Source organism: Canis lupus, chromosome 4, assembly GCF_003254725.2.
Source record: "Canis lupus dingo isolate Sandy chromosome 4, ASM325472v2, whole genome shotgun sequence".
NCBI lineage: Eukaryota > Metazoa > Chordata > Mammalia > Carnivora > Canidae > Canis > Canis lupus.
In genome coordinates this window covers 75,198,769-75,214,403 of record NC_064246.1, presented here as the reverse complement: position 1 = coordinate 75,214,403, position 15,635 = coordinate 75,198,769, and the positions used below count along the sequence as shown (strand labels likewise).

The 15,635-nt window shown below is 38.3% G+C and overlaps 1 long non-coding RNA gene across 2 annotated transcripts in view; it reads right to left on the bottom strand.

The window, feature by feature from the left end:
* Positions 1–3,127: 3,127 nt before the first annotated feature.
* LOC125755009 (uncharacterized) overlaps positions 3,128–15,635 on the bottom strand; it is a 78,181-nt gene continuing 65,673 nt past the window's right edge. For both annotated transcript variants that reach the window (XR_007410417.1, XR_007410418.1), the window contains one exon: positions 3,128–5,886. This is a non-coding gene — a long non-coding RNA (uncharacterized LOC125755009). The remainder of the gene's footprint in view (positions 5,887–15,635) is intronic.

Here is a 15,635-nt window from a genome sequence, read left to right as displayed (position 1 = left end):
GGCATGAACATGTTCAGCTGTCTCCTTCATTGCTGTGATTGAATCTGTCGTAACACAGGACTGTGCTTGCATACCTGGTTTACCCAGAGATCTTTTTGTGTTTGACAGTTGTTACTGTAGGAGCCTAACATCCTGCTTGCTCAGAAGAAGGCTAAATTGTCTTTCTCCAGTTTTGCATCATAGAGGCAAGAGTATAACTTGCTGGGTGTGGCTAGTGTTGTAGAAAAACAAAAGCATGAGAATCAGGAATCCTTTCCTTGCTGGCATCTTAGGTGGCATTGAGTTACAACCATGACATTGAACAGAATGGAATAGTGGTTTCTTTAGATCAATCAATTCTTCCAAGCCTCCAGTAGCCTCTATTTGTGCCTCATCCTGAATCCACTCCCTGGGGCTGAAACTAGATCCGCCTCTGGAGATGGGATATTCAGTGAACAGCCCTCTGTTGAGCAGCTACTTCTCAGTGAGGACATCCTTCAAGGTAGAGAAGAAGGAGCTAAGCAGAGGGGAAGGGTTGCATGTGATCATAGCATCAACATGGACCAGGCTGAGGAGAACGGGAAGCCCACCTTAACCAGGGCCCTCTCGGGGCCTTCACTGCAAACCCCTAAAGGAAGGAATATTCGGGAGAAGGGTCTTCTCCCCTTGGCCTCTAGGCTAAAGCCCTAGTCCCTTGATACAGCTTTCAAAGCCTTCCTCATATGGTCTTGCTTACTTTCCCAGCTTAATTTCTTGCCTTTCCAGCCTCAAACTTTACAAACTGACAACCCCCTTCTTCTGTACATACCATGCCACATTCAGGCTTTGCCATACTGCATCTCCTTTGTTTGCCTATTTTTTTCTTTACCCATTAGGATTCAAGTTAAGCATCAACTTAACTTGTTCAAGAAGTTTCTTCAAGACCTCCAAGACTGGATTAAGTTCCTTTTTTGGGTCTCCATAATACTCCATGCCTGACCTAATGACATTTTTGTGTAATTATTTGTCTCTTCTCCTTTCTCTAACACAAGAGGTACCAATCCTTCTTCTGGAAAGAAGAACATATTCCCGCAGATGCTAGAAGTGCCACTGGAGACAGCCCTCAAATGTCAGTTTCCTATGGGGATTGCCTTTGTTGAAAAGACCTAAGCCAAGTTAGGTCCCTTTTCTGGGGTGGTCAGCATCCAGTGACTACCCAACATAGAGGTTAAAGGCTTGGCCCTTACACCTAGGTGGGTTCAAGTCTGAAGCTCACTAGAATTTCAGGACTCTCTGTAGGGTCAGCTGCGACTTCCACTGATAATGCATCACAGCTCAACTTCTCCTTGTGCCTAATCCTGCTTCATTCTTGCCTTTCTATGGGTGTTGAACTCCCATATTAATTTTCTGCATGCTGTTCTCGACCTCAGAATTGGCTTCCAGTGATCTCAATGTGTGACACCTACCTTCATTTGATCTGAGAAAGTTGAGGACAGAGATGCCTTGTTCATTTTTGTAATTCTAGCACACAGCAAGGTGTCTGGCACAGAGTATGCTTTCAACAAATGCTGGTGGGCAGGTTGAATAAATGAAATTCAAAGTGAGAGAAGCATTTGGTGTTGTTAAAAAAAAGAATGAAGCAGTCAATCAGGTTTCCTCTAGAAGGATTCATCATAGGGCAACCTGGGTGGCTCAGAGGTTTGGCACCACCTTCAGCCCAGGTCGTGATCCTGGAGTCCTGGGATCGAATCCCATGTCGGGCTCCCTGCATGGAGCCTACTTCTCCCTCTGCCTGTGTCTCTGCCTTTCTCTCTCTCTCTGTGTGTGTGTCTCTCATGAATGAATAAGTAAATTAAAAAAAAAAAAAAGAAGGATTCATCATACTGATAGCCTTGACAATTAGATAGGAGAAGCCTATTTAATTCTCTAAGCCTGGACTTGGAGTTAACATATTTGGGTACAAGTCTTATTTTTCTCCGTACTTATTAAGCCTGTGCATTGTTGGGTTCTAGCACCAAACAGAGGGCACACTCAAACCTGGTGATTTGAGAAGAATTTAATAAGGGGACTACTTACAAAATGAAGGCCTGGTAAGAAGGGAATTGGGGAAATAAAGGCCTAGGGCTTATTCTCCATTGCCCTCCTCTCTCCTGCTAGTGAGAAGGTTTGTCATTGGCCAAGCCTAGTGAGAAGCCAGAAGCCCAGGGGGCCCTTGCTGTGGTCCAGTGGCTTCGCAGGCACAGAGGATAAAGAAGAGGGAGAGAGTGAAGAAAGGAAGAGAATGAGTTTGGAGTGACAAACAAGATACTTGGCACAGAGACTACACGGACTCGAGACTTTAACTGATTTGCCTCTTACCTGGGGAAGGGAGCTCCACCTAGCCCACTGGACGGGTAAGATGTGTGGACATGATTTGTTAACTTTAAACTGAAATACCGATATTACATATGGTTTAATTGAAAATATCCATTTAGTGTTTTCAAGAGTAGGTCTTCATACAATCCAAATCTAAGAAAAGTTGCAGCAGACAGTGCTACTGATTCAGTAGCAGGAAATCAGTCCCATGCCTGCTGGCTATACTGCATTTTGATTCATGGGGACTGGGGTTTGGAAAGGCTAACTTTCTGAATCGTGACCTTGTGCCCTGAAATTTTAGTTCTTCAGTTCATACATAAGCATGTAGCATGTTTCCTTCTGTGAGTGGCTTCAGAATTATGAGCCCCAAGTGCTGCTGTACAGTTCAGCATTATTTGGGAGAATGGTACCACTTGATTTATTTGGTCAATAGTCATAAAAAGAAAATGTATATCATACCTTCTGTAACTCCTGCCATAGCTTTCATCTTCCATCTAGTGGAAACTGGCAGGATTTCAAATCTTCTGGAGTAAAGAAAATGTGTCCAGACTCAATGTCATTTTTGGGAAGGGAATTCACAACAGTTGCATTTAGTTTTTAAAAACTAACAATTCTTTCATTTGATTTTGATTTATATTTTATTACTTTAAAATTCCATTTTATTATTTTGTTTGTGGATATGTGTGTGGCTATGAGACCTAAAAAGCCAGAGAGTTTGATTTTCCTGTGTCCCTTAGCGAAGGGCATTGTGGAATGTGTGCTCACAAAGCAGTTTCAGTTTCATCATTTAATCTCCTTCCCCCCTCCCCCCCCCCTTCTGCCTCCCTTCCTTCTCTCTTTCTTTCTTCCAAACATTCATGCTTGTGTTCACTTCATACATATTTACTGAAACCCTGTCATGTACCAGTCACTATTCTAGGGAGCAGAGATACAGAAATGAATAAACTGAGAAAAACTGCTGCTTATATTCTAGTGGAGGAGACAGACAATAAACAAGATATGTAAGTAAAATATATAGCATGTGAGATGTTGGTTTGGGAGAAAAATCAACTAAAAAGGGAAATAGGGGGAGCTAAACAGTAATTTTTCAGTGATAAAGGAATGTCTGTATTTAACAATACAGGTTGCTCTAAATCAACATAAAATAAAGTTATACTCTGTATTATGAACAAAAAAGATTTGGTTCTAAATCTTTTAATGTAAAGGCTGGATAACTCAGTGAGATTCTCTGAGTCCCACATATTTCTCCTGCAAAGTAACAGAATAGCGTGGGGCAGAGAAGGTAGAAACGCTCTAACTGTAGTGAAATGATTTGGTATAATATAGAAATATAATACTCAAAATCATTCTTGACTACTCTCATTCTTTCAGTCTGTTAGTAAATTCTCTTGGCTCTGCTGTCAACATATGTCCAGAATCAGAGCACATCTCTCACTTCCCCTGCTATCCCCTTGATCTGAACCACTATTATATCTTGTCTGGTTTATTGCAATGAACACCTCCCAGCCTCCCAGCTCCTAACTCTACACACATCAGTTAGAGTGAGCCTTTAAAAAGTCGAGTCTTGTCACTCTTTTGTTCAAACCCTGCATTGGCTTCCAATTCATACACAGTAACCGTCAAAATCCTTACAGTGGTCTTCAAGGCCCACTTTGACCTTTCCTACAGCTCTTGCCCTTACTCACTTCCCTCTGGCCACAGTGGCATCTTCATTCTTTGCTGAATGTCAAGAATTTTCTGCCTTTAGGCCTTTGTTTTATCTTCTTCTATCTGGAATGCTTTCCCCAACTTATCCATTTCACTAACTCCCTCAAGTCTTTGTTCAGTTCTCTTACCAGTGAGGCCTATGTGGACTACCCTCATGAAACTTCTCAACCTCTCCCCTTTACCATTTGTACCTCTGACCCTCATCTTCTGCTCTACTTTCTTATTTCCATAGTACTCATCACTTTTACACATTTGATAACATTTACTAAAACAATTGACTTATTATGTTTGTGTGTTTCTCTGCCTGCTAGAAGTAACTCCATGAGGGCAGGCTATGTGCCAGGAACACTGCCTGGTCCAGAGCAGGCACTCAATAAGTATTTGTTAAGAGATACTTAATGTTCTCTCATGTGTGTGCGCATGCATGTGCACGCATGTGCACACACACACAGACCTCATATATACATTTTCTATGTCCTCATCTTCTCTCATGTTGTCCTTGGTCCAAACCACTTTCTCACACACTTTTTGGTCATATATCCTACAGTTACGGACTGAATGCTTGTGTTCCCTGCGAGGTTCATATGCTGAAGCCCTAATACCCTGTGTGGCCATATTTGGAGACAGGGCCTTGAAGGAAGTAATTAAGTAAATTTTTTTTGAGAGAAAGATTGGGGGAGGGGCAGAGGTAGAGGGAGAGAGACTCCCATGCAGGTTCTACGCCCAGTGCAAATCCTGATGCGGGGCTTGATCTCACAACCCTCAGATCATGACCTGAAAAGAAATCAAGAGCTTGACACTTAACCAATTGAACCACCCAGGCACTCCACTGTCTGTCAGTAATTAATAATTAATAGTAATTAATAATTAAATGAGGTCCTAAAGGTGAGACCCTGATCCCATAGGATTAGTCCTTTGTAAGAAGAGACAACAGAGAGCTCACTCTATTTCTCTATTCTTACTCATGCACTGAGGAAAGTCCTATAAACACACATTGAGAAGGCAGCCATGTAGAAGTCAGGAAGAGACTTCTCACCAGGAACTAAATTGGCCATGGCCTTGATCTTAGAATTTCAGTTTTCAGATCTGTGAGAAATAAACTCTTATTGTTAGGCTACTTAGTAGTTGGTGTTTTGTTATGGCAGTCCTAGCAGACTAATACACCTATCCATGTGTTTAGACTCACCTTAAAGCTCTCTTCCTCCATTAAGTCATTGCATATATTAATCCATAGGGACATCCATTTACTGACTTTTGATAGCATTTTGAGGTAAATGACAAATTTTAGAGTTTGAATATAGTTTGTATTGACTCATTTTGTTTTATGTATATGTATCTGGTCTTCTCACAAAAGTATAAGCTGCTTTATGAGGGCAGAGGCTGAAACAAATACAAGTCCACGGTGCCAAGTTCTTTGAGGAAAGCAACTGTGTTGTATTCACAGAGAGGATTATAGGATTATTTTATTGCCCAAGGTCACATAAATGGTCCTGAAACATAACTGGATACCATTCTCATAAATCCTAGACCAGGATTTCATTTTTGAGCAAGGGTCATTTTTGATAGATGTTGAATTCATAAATAAATGAAAGCTTTATAAAAAAATATATGTGTGACAAAATGTACTTCCTAGGGACACCAAAGCGTGTCTTCCTGACAACAAACTAAAGAATATGAGGCAGGGTGTCAGAAATGAAATCCTGGATCTTATCTCATCTCTCAATTATCTATGACATCGTATACCCTCACATTCATGCTGTGCAGGCAAGCTCATCAGTGACACCATGGGGCTGAAATAATGAGGAAGAGCAGGAAACTGGGGGAAGGAGCATGGACTACGCATTCATTGATCAAACAGGCAGGCAGCTGAAAGGAATAAGAGGATAAACACATTTAGATAATTACCCTTGTGGAAAAAAACAAGCAACAATCCTTTGGTGTGTACGATTATGGGAAAAGGAAGGCTGCTGTCCTGACTTAAATAGGAGCTTGCACAGACTTTGACTGGAGACGTTATACATATACTTTTCCATAATATACATTTCTAAAACTAAACAAACTATTACCAACTAAGATGGGGTTTTAAAAATTCCTTTTCTTAAGTTACCATAGTATGTTTGGTGGTTGGGTTCCCAAGTCAGCCCGCAAAGTTCTCTTTGACCTGAAATATTGCAATTTTGGTGTAAAAACTACACCAAACTGAAAATAATATAATTTACTGCTGATGGTTAAGTTAAAAATATTTTGTCTGAGAAAAAGGAGAAAGTGGATGCACATTTCCGTAGAAATTCTGGAAGAATTTTGAGTATCTCTCAGTCTTTGAATAGTGCTGTTGTTTACTACATTTATTTTTAGTTGTAAAGGCACAATTTTAGTTTTCTTTAATAGGTACCTGTCTAGTACTACTTTTTCACATATAGAACAAGTCAAGTAAGAATGAATGAAAAAAACAAGACAGGAATTTTTATTAGGAAGTGAAGCAAGAAGAAGCAAAGAGAAAGGGGTTAAGGGAAAGTGTGATTGAATGTTCAAAAGAGCGTGCATGATGAGAGTGGGCTGGAGTGGTGTAAAATAAAGGCGGAGGCTGAGCAAGTGGATAGTCCTGTGCAAGCTGATAGAAAGAGCAATGTTTTGGAGTCCACCGTGACTTGGACTTGCATTTTGGACATACTATAATTTTGGACGAATTACTCCTTAACATCTCTGCCTTATTTTCTTCATCTGTAAAATGGATTAAATGAAGGATTAAATGAAGGAATGTAGAGAAAACTGAGAGTAGAGGAATCCCAAAATAAGAGCATCAGTGGTGCTGCAGACCAGCAGGGTGGGAGTGTGCACAGAGGCAACAACGGCAGTGGAGTGGCTGGTTATGGTCTGGAATGCACTGGCACAGGAAAGTGAGATGGGAGAGGGTGCATGGTAGGAGCACCAAGGGAGGAGAAGAGTGTGTGCGTGTTGGGACTATTCTTACATGCCCACAGTGGAGGGAATAAATGCATAATGGAATGTATTATACTGTGTTCTGTTCTGCAGTGGAGTTTAGCATAGCCTCAATTCTTCTTTTTCATTGAGAAAATAGCACAATATCTCTGTAGTCTTTATCTGCAAGCAGAATTGGGTTGCTTGTGAATGTGAAAAAGAAATTAGGGTTACAGCCCCAGGGCATCATTTCTGAGTAGCCTTGTGCAGCAGGGGAACAATAGTAGCATTGCTCTGTAAAGCACTATATCTATTTATTATCTCCCCAGGGGAATGTTAGAAGGCAACGGAGTCACAGTGAGGTTGCAGTAAACAGTAAGGACCTTTTCACTGTCTTCCCTAGGAAGGAGTGACTTCACTCTTTGTTTTCTGTCCAGCTTGGCCAATCTGCAGCCTTGCTTTCTCAGGATGTCTTCTTCATTTCTCTTTTCTTTTACCATAGGGATTCTCAGTTGGGCTTTGGTGGGGGTCGTGCGGGGAGAGGATATCAAAAATACCAGAGAAGTTTTTTTAAAATCACATGCCAGCAGCCTGTCTGGGTGGGCATTAGTACCTGGTGCCCCCTTGAGAAAAACAGTGAATCACATCCAGGCCCAACTCACAACTTGCAGTCAAATTTCTCAGTCACATGGATCTTTTCTTATACCTGGACCTGTGCAAACTTCTTTGCAGTCCTCTTCATCTCATCCTGTCTAAATTTAAAATAATCTCAGAAAGCCAGTTGCATTCAAGAAAGGATAAAGCTTATTGGTTAGCTACTTAGATTTTCTAGGAGTAATTTTAAGTTTTATTTACTTATTTGAAAGAGAGAGAGAGAGAGAGAGAGCACATGCATGTGAGCAGGGTAAGAGGTAGAGGGGGAGGAAAAGGGAGAGGGAAGGAATCTCAAGTAGACTCTGTGCTGAGCATGGAGTCCAATGTGGGGCTCAATCTCAGGACCCTGAGATCATGACCTGAGCCAAAACCAAGAGTTGGACACTTAAATGAATGAGCCACCCAGGCACCCCTAGAAGTAATTGTAACTAACTTGGCAACTGTTTTAAAACTTCTTTGAAAAACTTTAGATTCACTATATGACAACAGTCAATCTTCCAATTTCTCCAGAATTAAAAATTTATAGGAAAGAATGGAGAACTGACTTGAGACTTGGTGTGACCAGCACTCTTCCCCGAGAAGGGAAAAAGAGATCAAAGGATGAGGAATCTGAAGGGACCTTCCAGGCCCCAGGAAACTGCTTAGGGGTCTACAGTCATGACAATCTTCCTACACACGCTTATGGATGTCCCACAGTTCAAGGCATGGCCTAGATATATTGTTTCCAGGCAAAGAAAAACTCCACTAGGATATCGAATAGAATATTCTAAGAATCTTTTAAATCAACAGCTCTGCTACTTGACCATGAGGAATGTGCCCTCCCTGGGGATGCCTGGAGAAGTTGGAATGTGCACCAACAGTGGGGCCTTACCTCATCCTCCTCCAGTCTCTGTGGGCTCTTGTTCTGCAACATGATAGCTGGACCTCCCTGCCCTCTGTGTCTGCACTCTGGGCAAAACTGTCAAGTGGACTAGACTTGCCTTTCAGTTCATCCATTTCATCCTCAATGACACTTTATACTCTCATGCTGCCCCCTGGCTGTTCAAAACTTATGTGGGGGGATGGAATATATATTAAACTAAATAGATAGCCTATTCAGAGATGTTTTATCTCAAGTCTTTTTAATTTTTAAAAAAGATTTTATTTATTTATTCATGAGAGACACGCACACAGAGAGGCAGAGACACAGGCAGAGGGAGAAGCAGGCTCCATGAGGGAACCTGATGCAGGACTTGATCCTGGGACTCCAGAATCACACCCTGGGCCAAAGGCAGGTGCTAAATCACTGAGCCACTCAGGGATCCCTTAAATTTTTATATAGAACTAGTTACCAACATTTGAGTCAAGAAACAAAATCCTAGATTCTCAGTCTTTCACGAAAAAATTTAAGTTTTAGCTTCAATAAAGCTATCCCCTTTAGATGGAGTTTGTGCTCTTGAGTTTGCTATAGTACTCAGCTCTCCCTCTTAATTTAAATGGAGATATTTTGCTCTAGTTTTTAAAAATGTATAGGCTCATAAATATTGTGGTTTGCTACTTCATAGTGTAGGAATATGCTGTGTAAGTAACATAAGCATTTATCAGATTTGAACCCCAGCCTGCATCATGGAGGGCACATTGCTTAACTCCTGACATTTTTTTCTCATCTGTGATATGGGGATAATAATACTTCTTTCATAAGTTGTCAAGAGTATTATATAAAATATTTCTATACAGCACCTAGAATGATGCTTACTCATAGAAAACTCTCAATTAAGGGCAGCTATTTGGGGAATTCTTCTCAAAAAGTATTTCATGTGTTATACTTTTCCTAACCCTTTCATTTCTCCTTTATCTATGCTTGTTTTTTTTCAACTCCTACACATACATATTTTTGCCACTCATTCAACAAATATGGAATTATATATCAACTAGGGGCCAGTCAATGTGCTAGGTACTGGAAAAAGTAGGGTGCAAGGAGACGGGTTTTCAAAACAAGACACAGTCTTATGTCCCAAAGAATTCATGACCTATTATATAATAATGTTACATTGTGATCAATGCTACAATTGAGCTGTACATTAGGCCATGATAACATAAAGGAGGCACAACAATAAACACAGCTGTAATAATCACTTCCATTTGTAAGTAAATGGTGTGCTCACAAATAGGCTCTCCTAAAAAAGGAAAATAAAAGCTCCTTGTAGTATTTGTCAATTTCCACGGTGTAAATATTCCCACCATGGGTGATTTCAAGCTATCAGTGGTTTAACAATTGGCTATTTGTACAGAACTTTCACCATACAAAGCCTCTTCCTGTGTATCCTCTAAGCAGGCACAGTTTGGATTATTATCCATTTTAGAAAGAGAATTTGAGGCTCAGAGAATTCTGTGATTTTCCCAAGATCATAGAGATAGTGAATATAATACCAGAGAATAAGGTTTCTGACTCAAGTCCAGAATTTTTGCTAACATAGTGTCTTGCACAATATCCCTTAAACTTTTTCAGACATTCAAGGATTAAAAAAATTGACTACTTATCACCTTGTCAGGAAGCTAAAAGGGAGTATGTTTTACTAAAATGTGGGTATAACTAAGAGGAAGAATGTGATGCAGGGAATAGGGATCCTATACAAGAAAGAGGTGAAGGTAATCCCAAGGGAATCTTAACATATTCTAATAACTTGATGTCGTATATAGGCTATAGCAGAGAGAGTCTAAGGTCATTCTAATATCCCTGATGTTTGGTGATTATGCATTTGTGTAATTCCCTTTCCTTGAGTGTGGCAGAAACTGTGATTTCTTTCTAACAAAGTCTGACAAAAGTGAGTGGATGCTACTCCTATAATTATATTACATTATATAGGACTCTGTCTTACTAGTAGACTCTCTTTAGACATCCTTGCTGCTGACCTAATGAAGTGAGTGAACATGTTGGAAAGCTCCACTTGGCAAGGACTTGTGGATAGCCTATAGGAACCAGAGGCAGCCTCCATCAGTGGAGGGCCCTTTACCTGACAGCCCAGTGAGAAGCCAAGCCCCCAGTTCCACAACCATGAGGAAATGAGTTCTGCCAACTTGAGTGAGATTAGATGCAGATTCTTCTCCAGTTATGTATACAATGGAATATTACTCAGCCATTAGAAATGACAAATACCCACCATTTGCTTCAACGTGGATGGAACTGGAGGGTATTATGCTGAGTGAAATAAGTCAATCGGAGAAGGACAAACATTATATGTTCTCATTCATTTTGGGAATATAAATAATAGTGAAAGGGAATAGAAGGGAAGGGAGAAGAAATGGGTAGGAAATGTCAGAAAGGGAGACAGAACATAAAGACTTCTAACTCTGGGAAACGAATTAGGTCTGGTGGAAGGGGAGGAGAGTGGGGGGTGGGGGTGAATGGGTGACGGACACTGAGGGGGGCACTTGACGGGATGAGCACTGGGTGTTATTCTGTATGTTGGCAAATTGAACACCAATAAAAATCAATTTATTATTAAAAAAAAAAGTCTCCAGATGAGAATGCAGCCTGGCTGACTGACACCTTGATTACAGTCTTATGAGACGTTTGATATTATTCTCAATCTAGAAAACCCAAGATAATTAACAAACAGAATTAATAAGGGAATATAGTGAGTTTGTCAGAAATCAAGTTAAACATATAAAAAACAACATGGACCAGCAACAATCAACTAGAAAATAATAGAACAATCTCATTTAACAGCAACAACTTTAAATTGCTGAGGAATAAGTCTAAAAATAAGTTTGCAGAATCTTACGGAAAGAATTACCAAACTTTATTGAAAGACATAAAAGAAGAACTGAAATAAAAAACTAATATGTCATGTTTTTGATGATTTATAATACCTTAAAGGTATCAATTTTTCTCAAATTAAAAAAATAAATCAATGGGATCCAAGCCAAAATCCCCTTAAAAATTTTTATGCTACTTGAAAAACTGATTCTAAAAATTATGATTTTTTTCTCTAATGCTTAGGAAAATATATTATAAAGACTTAATAAAACTATGTGATATTGTACCAAACAAGGACACCTATATTAATGGAACTATTAGGAAATTCAGAAATAATTCAAAAACATTTGTGGGATGTGGAGAAAAGGGAACCCTTGTGTACTATTGCTGGAAAGGTAAATTGGTGCAACCACTGTGATCTTAGTAATTCCACTATTGGGTATTTACCCAAGGAAAGTGAAAACATTAATTTGAAAAGATATGTGCACCCTTATGTTTATTGCAATATTATTTACAATAGCCAAGATATGGAAGCAACCTAAGTATCCATCAATAGATGAATGGATAATGAAGATATGTATACATATACATATATGTACATTCACGTAACACATTTACATACATATACAATGGAATACTACTCAGCCATAAAAAGAATGATATCTTGCCATTTATGACAACATGGATGGACCTAGAGGACATTATGTTAAGTGAAATAAGTCAGACAGAGAAAGACAAATACCACGTGATTTTACTTATATGTGGAATCTAAAAAACAAAACAAACAAACAAAAATAGAAACAGACTCATAAATACAAAGAACAAACTGGTGGTTGCCAGAGGGGAGGTGGCTGTGGGGGGGGCATAGGTGAAACAGGTAAAAGGGATTAAGAAGTTATGGAGATGAAAAGTACAGCATAGGGAATATAGTCAATAATACTGTAATAATGTATGCTGATAGATGGTGACTACACTTATTCTGGTGACCAATGAGCAATGTATAGAACTGTCAAATCACTAGGTTGTACACTTGGAACTAATATAACATTGTATATAAACTATACTTTAAAAAAATCTGTAAGAATTTATGATATAATCAACATGGCATTTCAAATTGGTAAAGAAAGGAAAAGCTAGTTATTAGCTGATTTTTGGAGACTGGGATATACATTTGGAAAAAATAAATTAGATCTCCAACTATATAATTCATAAAAATAAATTCCAGATCCATTAAAGATGTAAATACAAAAAAAAAATCTGACATCACAAGGAGAAAATACAAGAGAATATATTTTTTCCTAGGTGTAGAAAAGATTTTCTTTTCTTTTTTTTTTTTTTTTAGAAAAGATTTTCTTAAACAAGACACAAAATAAGCTAGAAGAAAATATGATAAGAAAGTCAAAAGACCACAGAAAGACTGGGAGAAAATATCCAAAACATATAGAGAATTCTTAAAACTCAACAGCAAAAAACCCAAATAACTCATTTCAAAAATGGGCAATGGGACTTGAATAGACATTCCCCCCACCCAAAAAAAAAAAAAAAAATCCCAAAACACTTCATTCCTGCTTCCCTGTTCAGTAAGAAGATATCACTTAAGATAACGAGTCTTATTAACTTCATGGGGAAAGACAATACCAAGAGCTTGTATTGTCACCCTAATCACCTTACTGGCAATGTGTGGCTTTAAGAATTTTAGAGATTTTCAGCCTTAGTCTGCAAATTGGTATTTCAGATTTATCAAGACAAAAATCCCCATATGTCTGTTGAATGTATATGTGCTCAATGTGGCTTTAGATTCTGTCCTTGGGGCTTAACATTGCCAGCAGTGACAGAATGGGGGAAGTCCTGTGAATTCGGTGAGCAGCTGGCCTGGGTCATTGTGGCTTAACATTTCTCCAAAAAAGATCAATGAATGGCAAATAAACACATAGAAAGATATTCAGCATCACTAATCATTAGAGAAATGGAAATCAAACCTATAGTGATATACTATGTCACATCCATTAGTATGACTATTATCTAAAAAAACAGAAAACAAGTTGATGAGAATGTGGAGAAATTGGAACCTTACCTTGCACACTGCCGGTGGAAATGTAAAATGGTTGAAATTTTCGGCTGCTATGAAAAACAGTATGATGATTCCTCAAAATATTAAAAATAGAATTACATCTGATCCAGTAATTCCACTTCTGCGTATATTGGAAGTAGGGTCTCAAAGAGATACCTGTATACTCATTCAAAATATATTCACAACAGCTAAAATATAGAAGCAATCCAAATGCCATCAGTAGATGAATGGATAAGCAAAATGTGGCACATATATAAAATGGAATATTATTCAACCTTAAAAAAGAATAAAATTCTGACATGTTACAACATGTGTGAAACTTGAGGACATTATGCTAAATGAAATAAGCCAGTCACAAAAAGTAAAAGTCAAATATTGTGTGAGGTACTTTGTGTAGTCAAAACCATAAAGACCGAAAGTATAATGGTGATTACTAGAGCTGCGATGAGGGGAAAATGGTACTTACTGTTAAATAGACAGACTTTCAGTTTTACAAGATCAAAAGAGTTGTGGGGATATAGTGTTGATAGTTGCTCAACAAAGTGAATATATTTACTACCACTAAACCACACACATAAAAGTGGTTAAAATGATAAGTTCTATGTTATGTGTTTTTTTTCCCCACAATAAAAAAAAGAAAGGAAATTCATATAGGCAAAGTCAAAAGGCAAGAGAAAAATTGGGAGAAAAAAATCTGCCACACATTTAACAGATAAAGAATTAACTTCTAGAACATATTAAAAAATGTTTATAGGTCAATAAGAAAAAAAAACAAGTAGAAAAAAATGGGCAAAGATTGTGGGCAGGAAATACAGAGAAGAGCTACAAATGGTCAATAAACATGTAAAAAGATACTTAGCTTCACTAGAAAAGCAACAAGAAAGCTTTTTTATCAGATTGGTAACAATCTAAAAACTATATTTCATTATCATTACTTTTTTTTTGCTTCATCTATTAAATGATAGTTTTTTGTTTTTTGTTTTTTGTTTGTGACTGAATTATTTTACTTACTATGCTGTCCTTGAAGCTCATTGTCCTTGAAGCTGGGTAATATTCCACTGTATTCACATTTTGTTTCTCTGTAATCTGTTGATGGACACTTGGGTTGCTTCTGCCTCTTGGCTACAGTGAACAGTGCTGCTATGAATAAGTGTGCAACTATCTCTTCAAGACCCTGCTTTCAACTCTTTTGGTTATATACCCAGAAGTAAGATGGCCAGATCATCTGGTAGTTCTATTTTTAAATTTTTGAGGAAATTCCATGCTGTTTCCATAGTAGCTGAACCATTTTACATTCTGACCAAAGATACACAGCATTCCAGTTTCTCCACATCCTAATCAAATCTTGTTATTTTCTGTTTTTTTTTTCTTGTTTTATAAAGTAATAACCATTCTATGGATGTGAGTCAATATCTCATTGTGGTTTTGTTTGCAGTTCTCTGATGATTAGTGATATTGAATAACTTTTCGATCTTATCACATGCTTATAATGTCATCTGTATAACTAAAAATGTCTGTTCAAGTCCTTTCCCTAACCCTCCTTTCATTTTGTTGAAATACACATAATATAGAGTTTACCATTTTAAATGTATAGTTCAACAGTGAAAAGTACATTCATACTGTGTGGCACCATCGCCACCTTCCATATTCAAAACCCTTTTCATTTTGAAAATCTGAAACTCTATATCCATTAAACCATAACTCTACATTCTTTCCTCCTCTACTTCTTGGAAACTACCATTCTATTTTTTTATTCTCTAGGATTTTGACCTACTGTAAGTGCTTCATAGAAATGGAATCATATTGCCATTTTCAAACTGGTGATTTGATCTTTCGTTGTTGAGTTGTAGGAGTTAGTTATGTAGTCTGTATATTTATTCTTTATGTGGCATATGATTTGTAATTATTTTCTTCCCTTTTGTAAGTTGCTTTTTTCACTCTGCTGATTGTGTCCTTTGATGCATTAAGGTTTTTTTTAAAGTGAAAGTCCACTCTTCCATTTTATTTTATTTTTTTTTAAGATTTTATTTATTTATTCATAGACACAGAGAGAGGCAGAGACATAGGCAGAGGGAGAAGCAGGCTCCACGCAGGGCGCCCAATGTGGGACTCGATCCCGGGTGTCCAGGATCACACCCCAGGCTGCAGGAGGTGCCAAACCGCTGCGCCACCAGGGTTGCCCTGCATAATGTTTTTAAGTTGATGTAGTCCCATTTGTCTATTTTTGCTTTT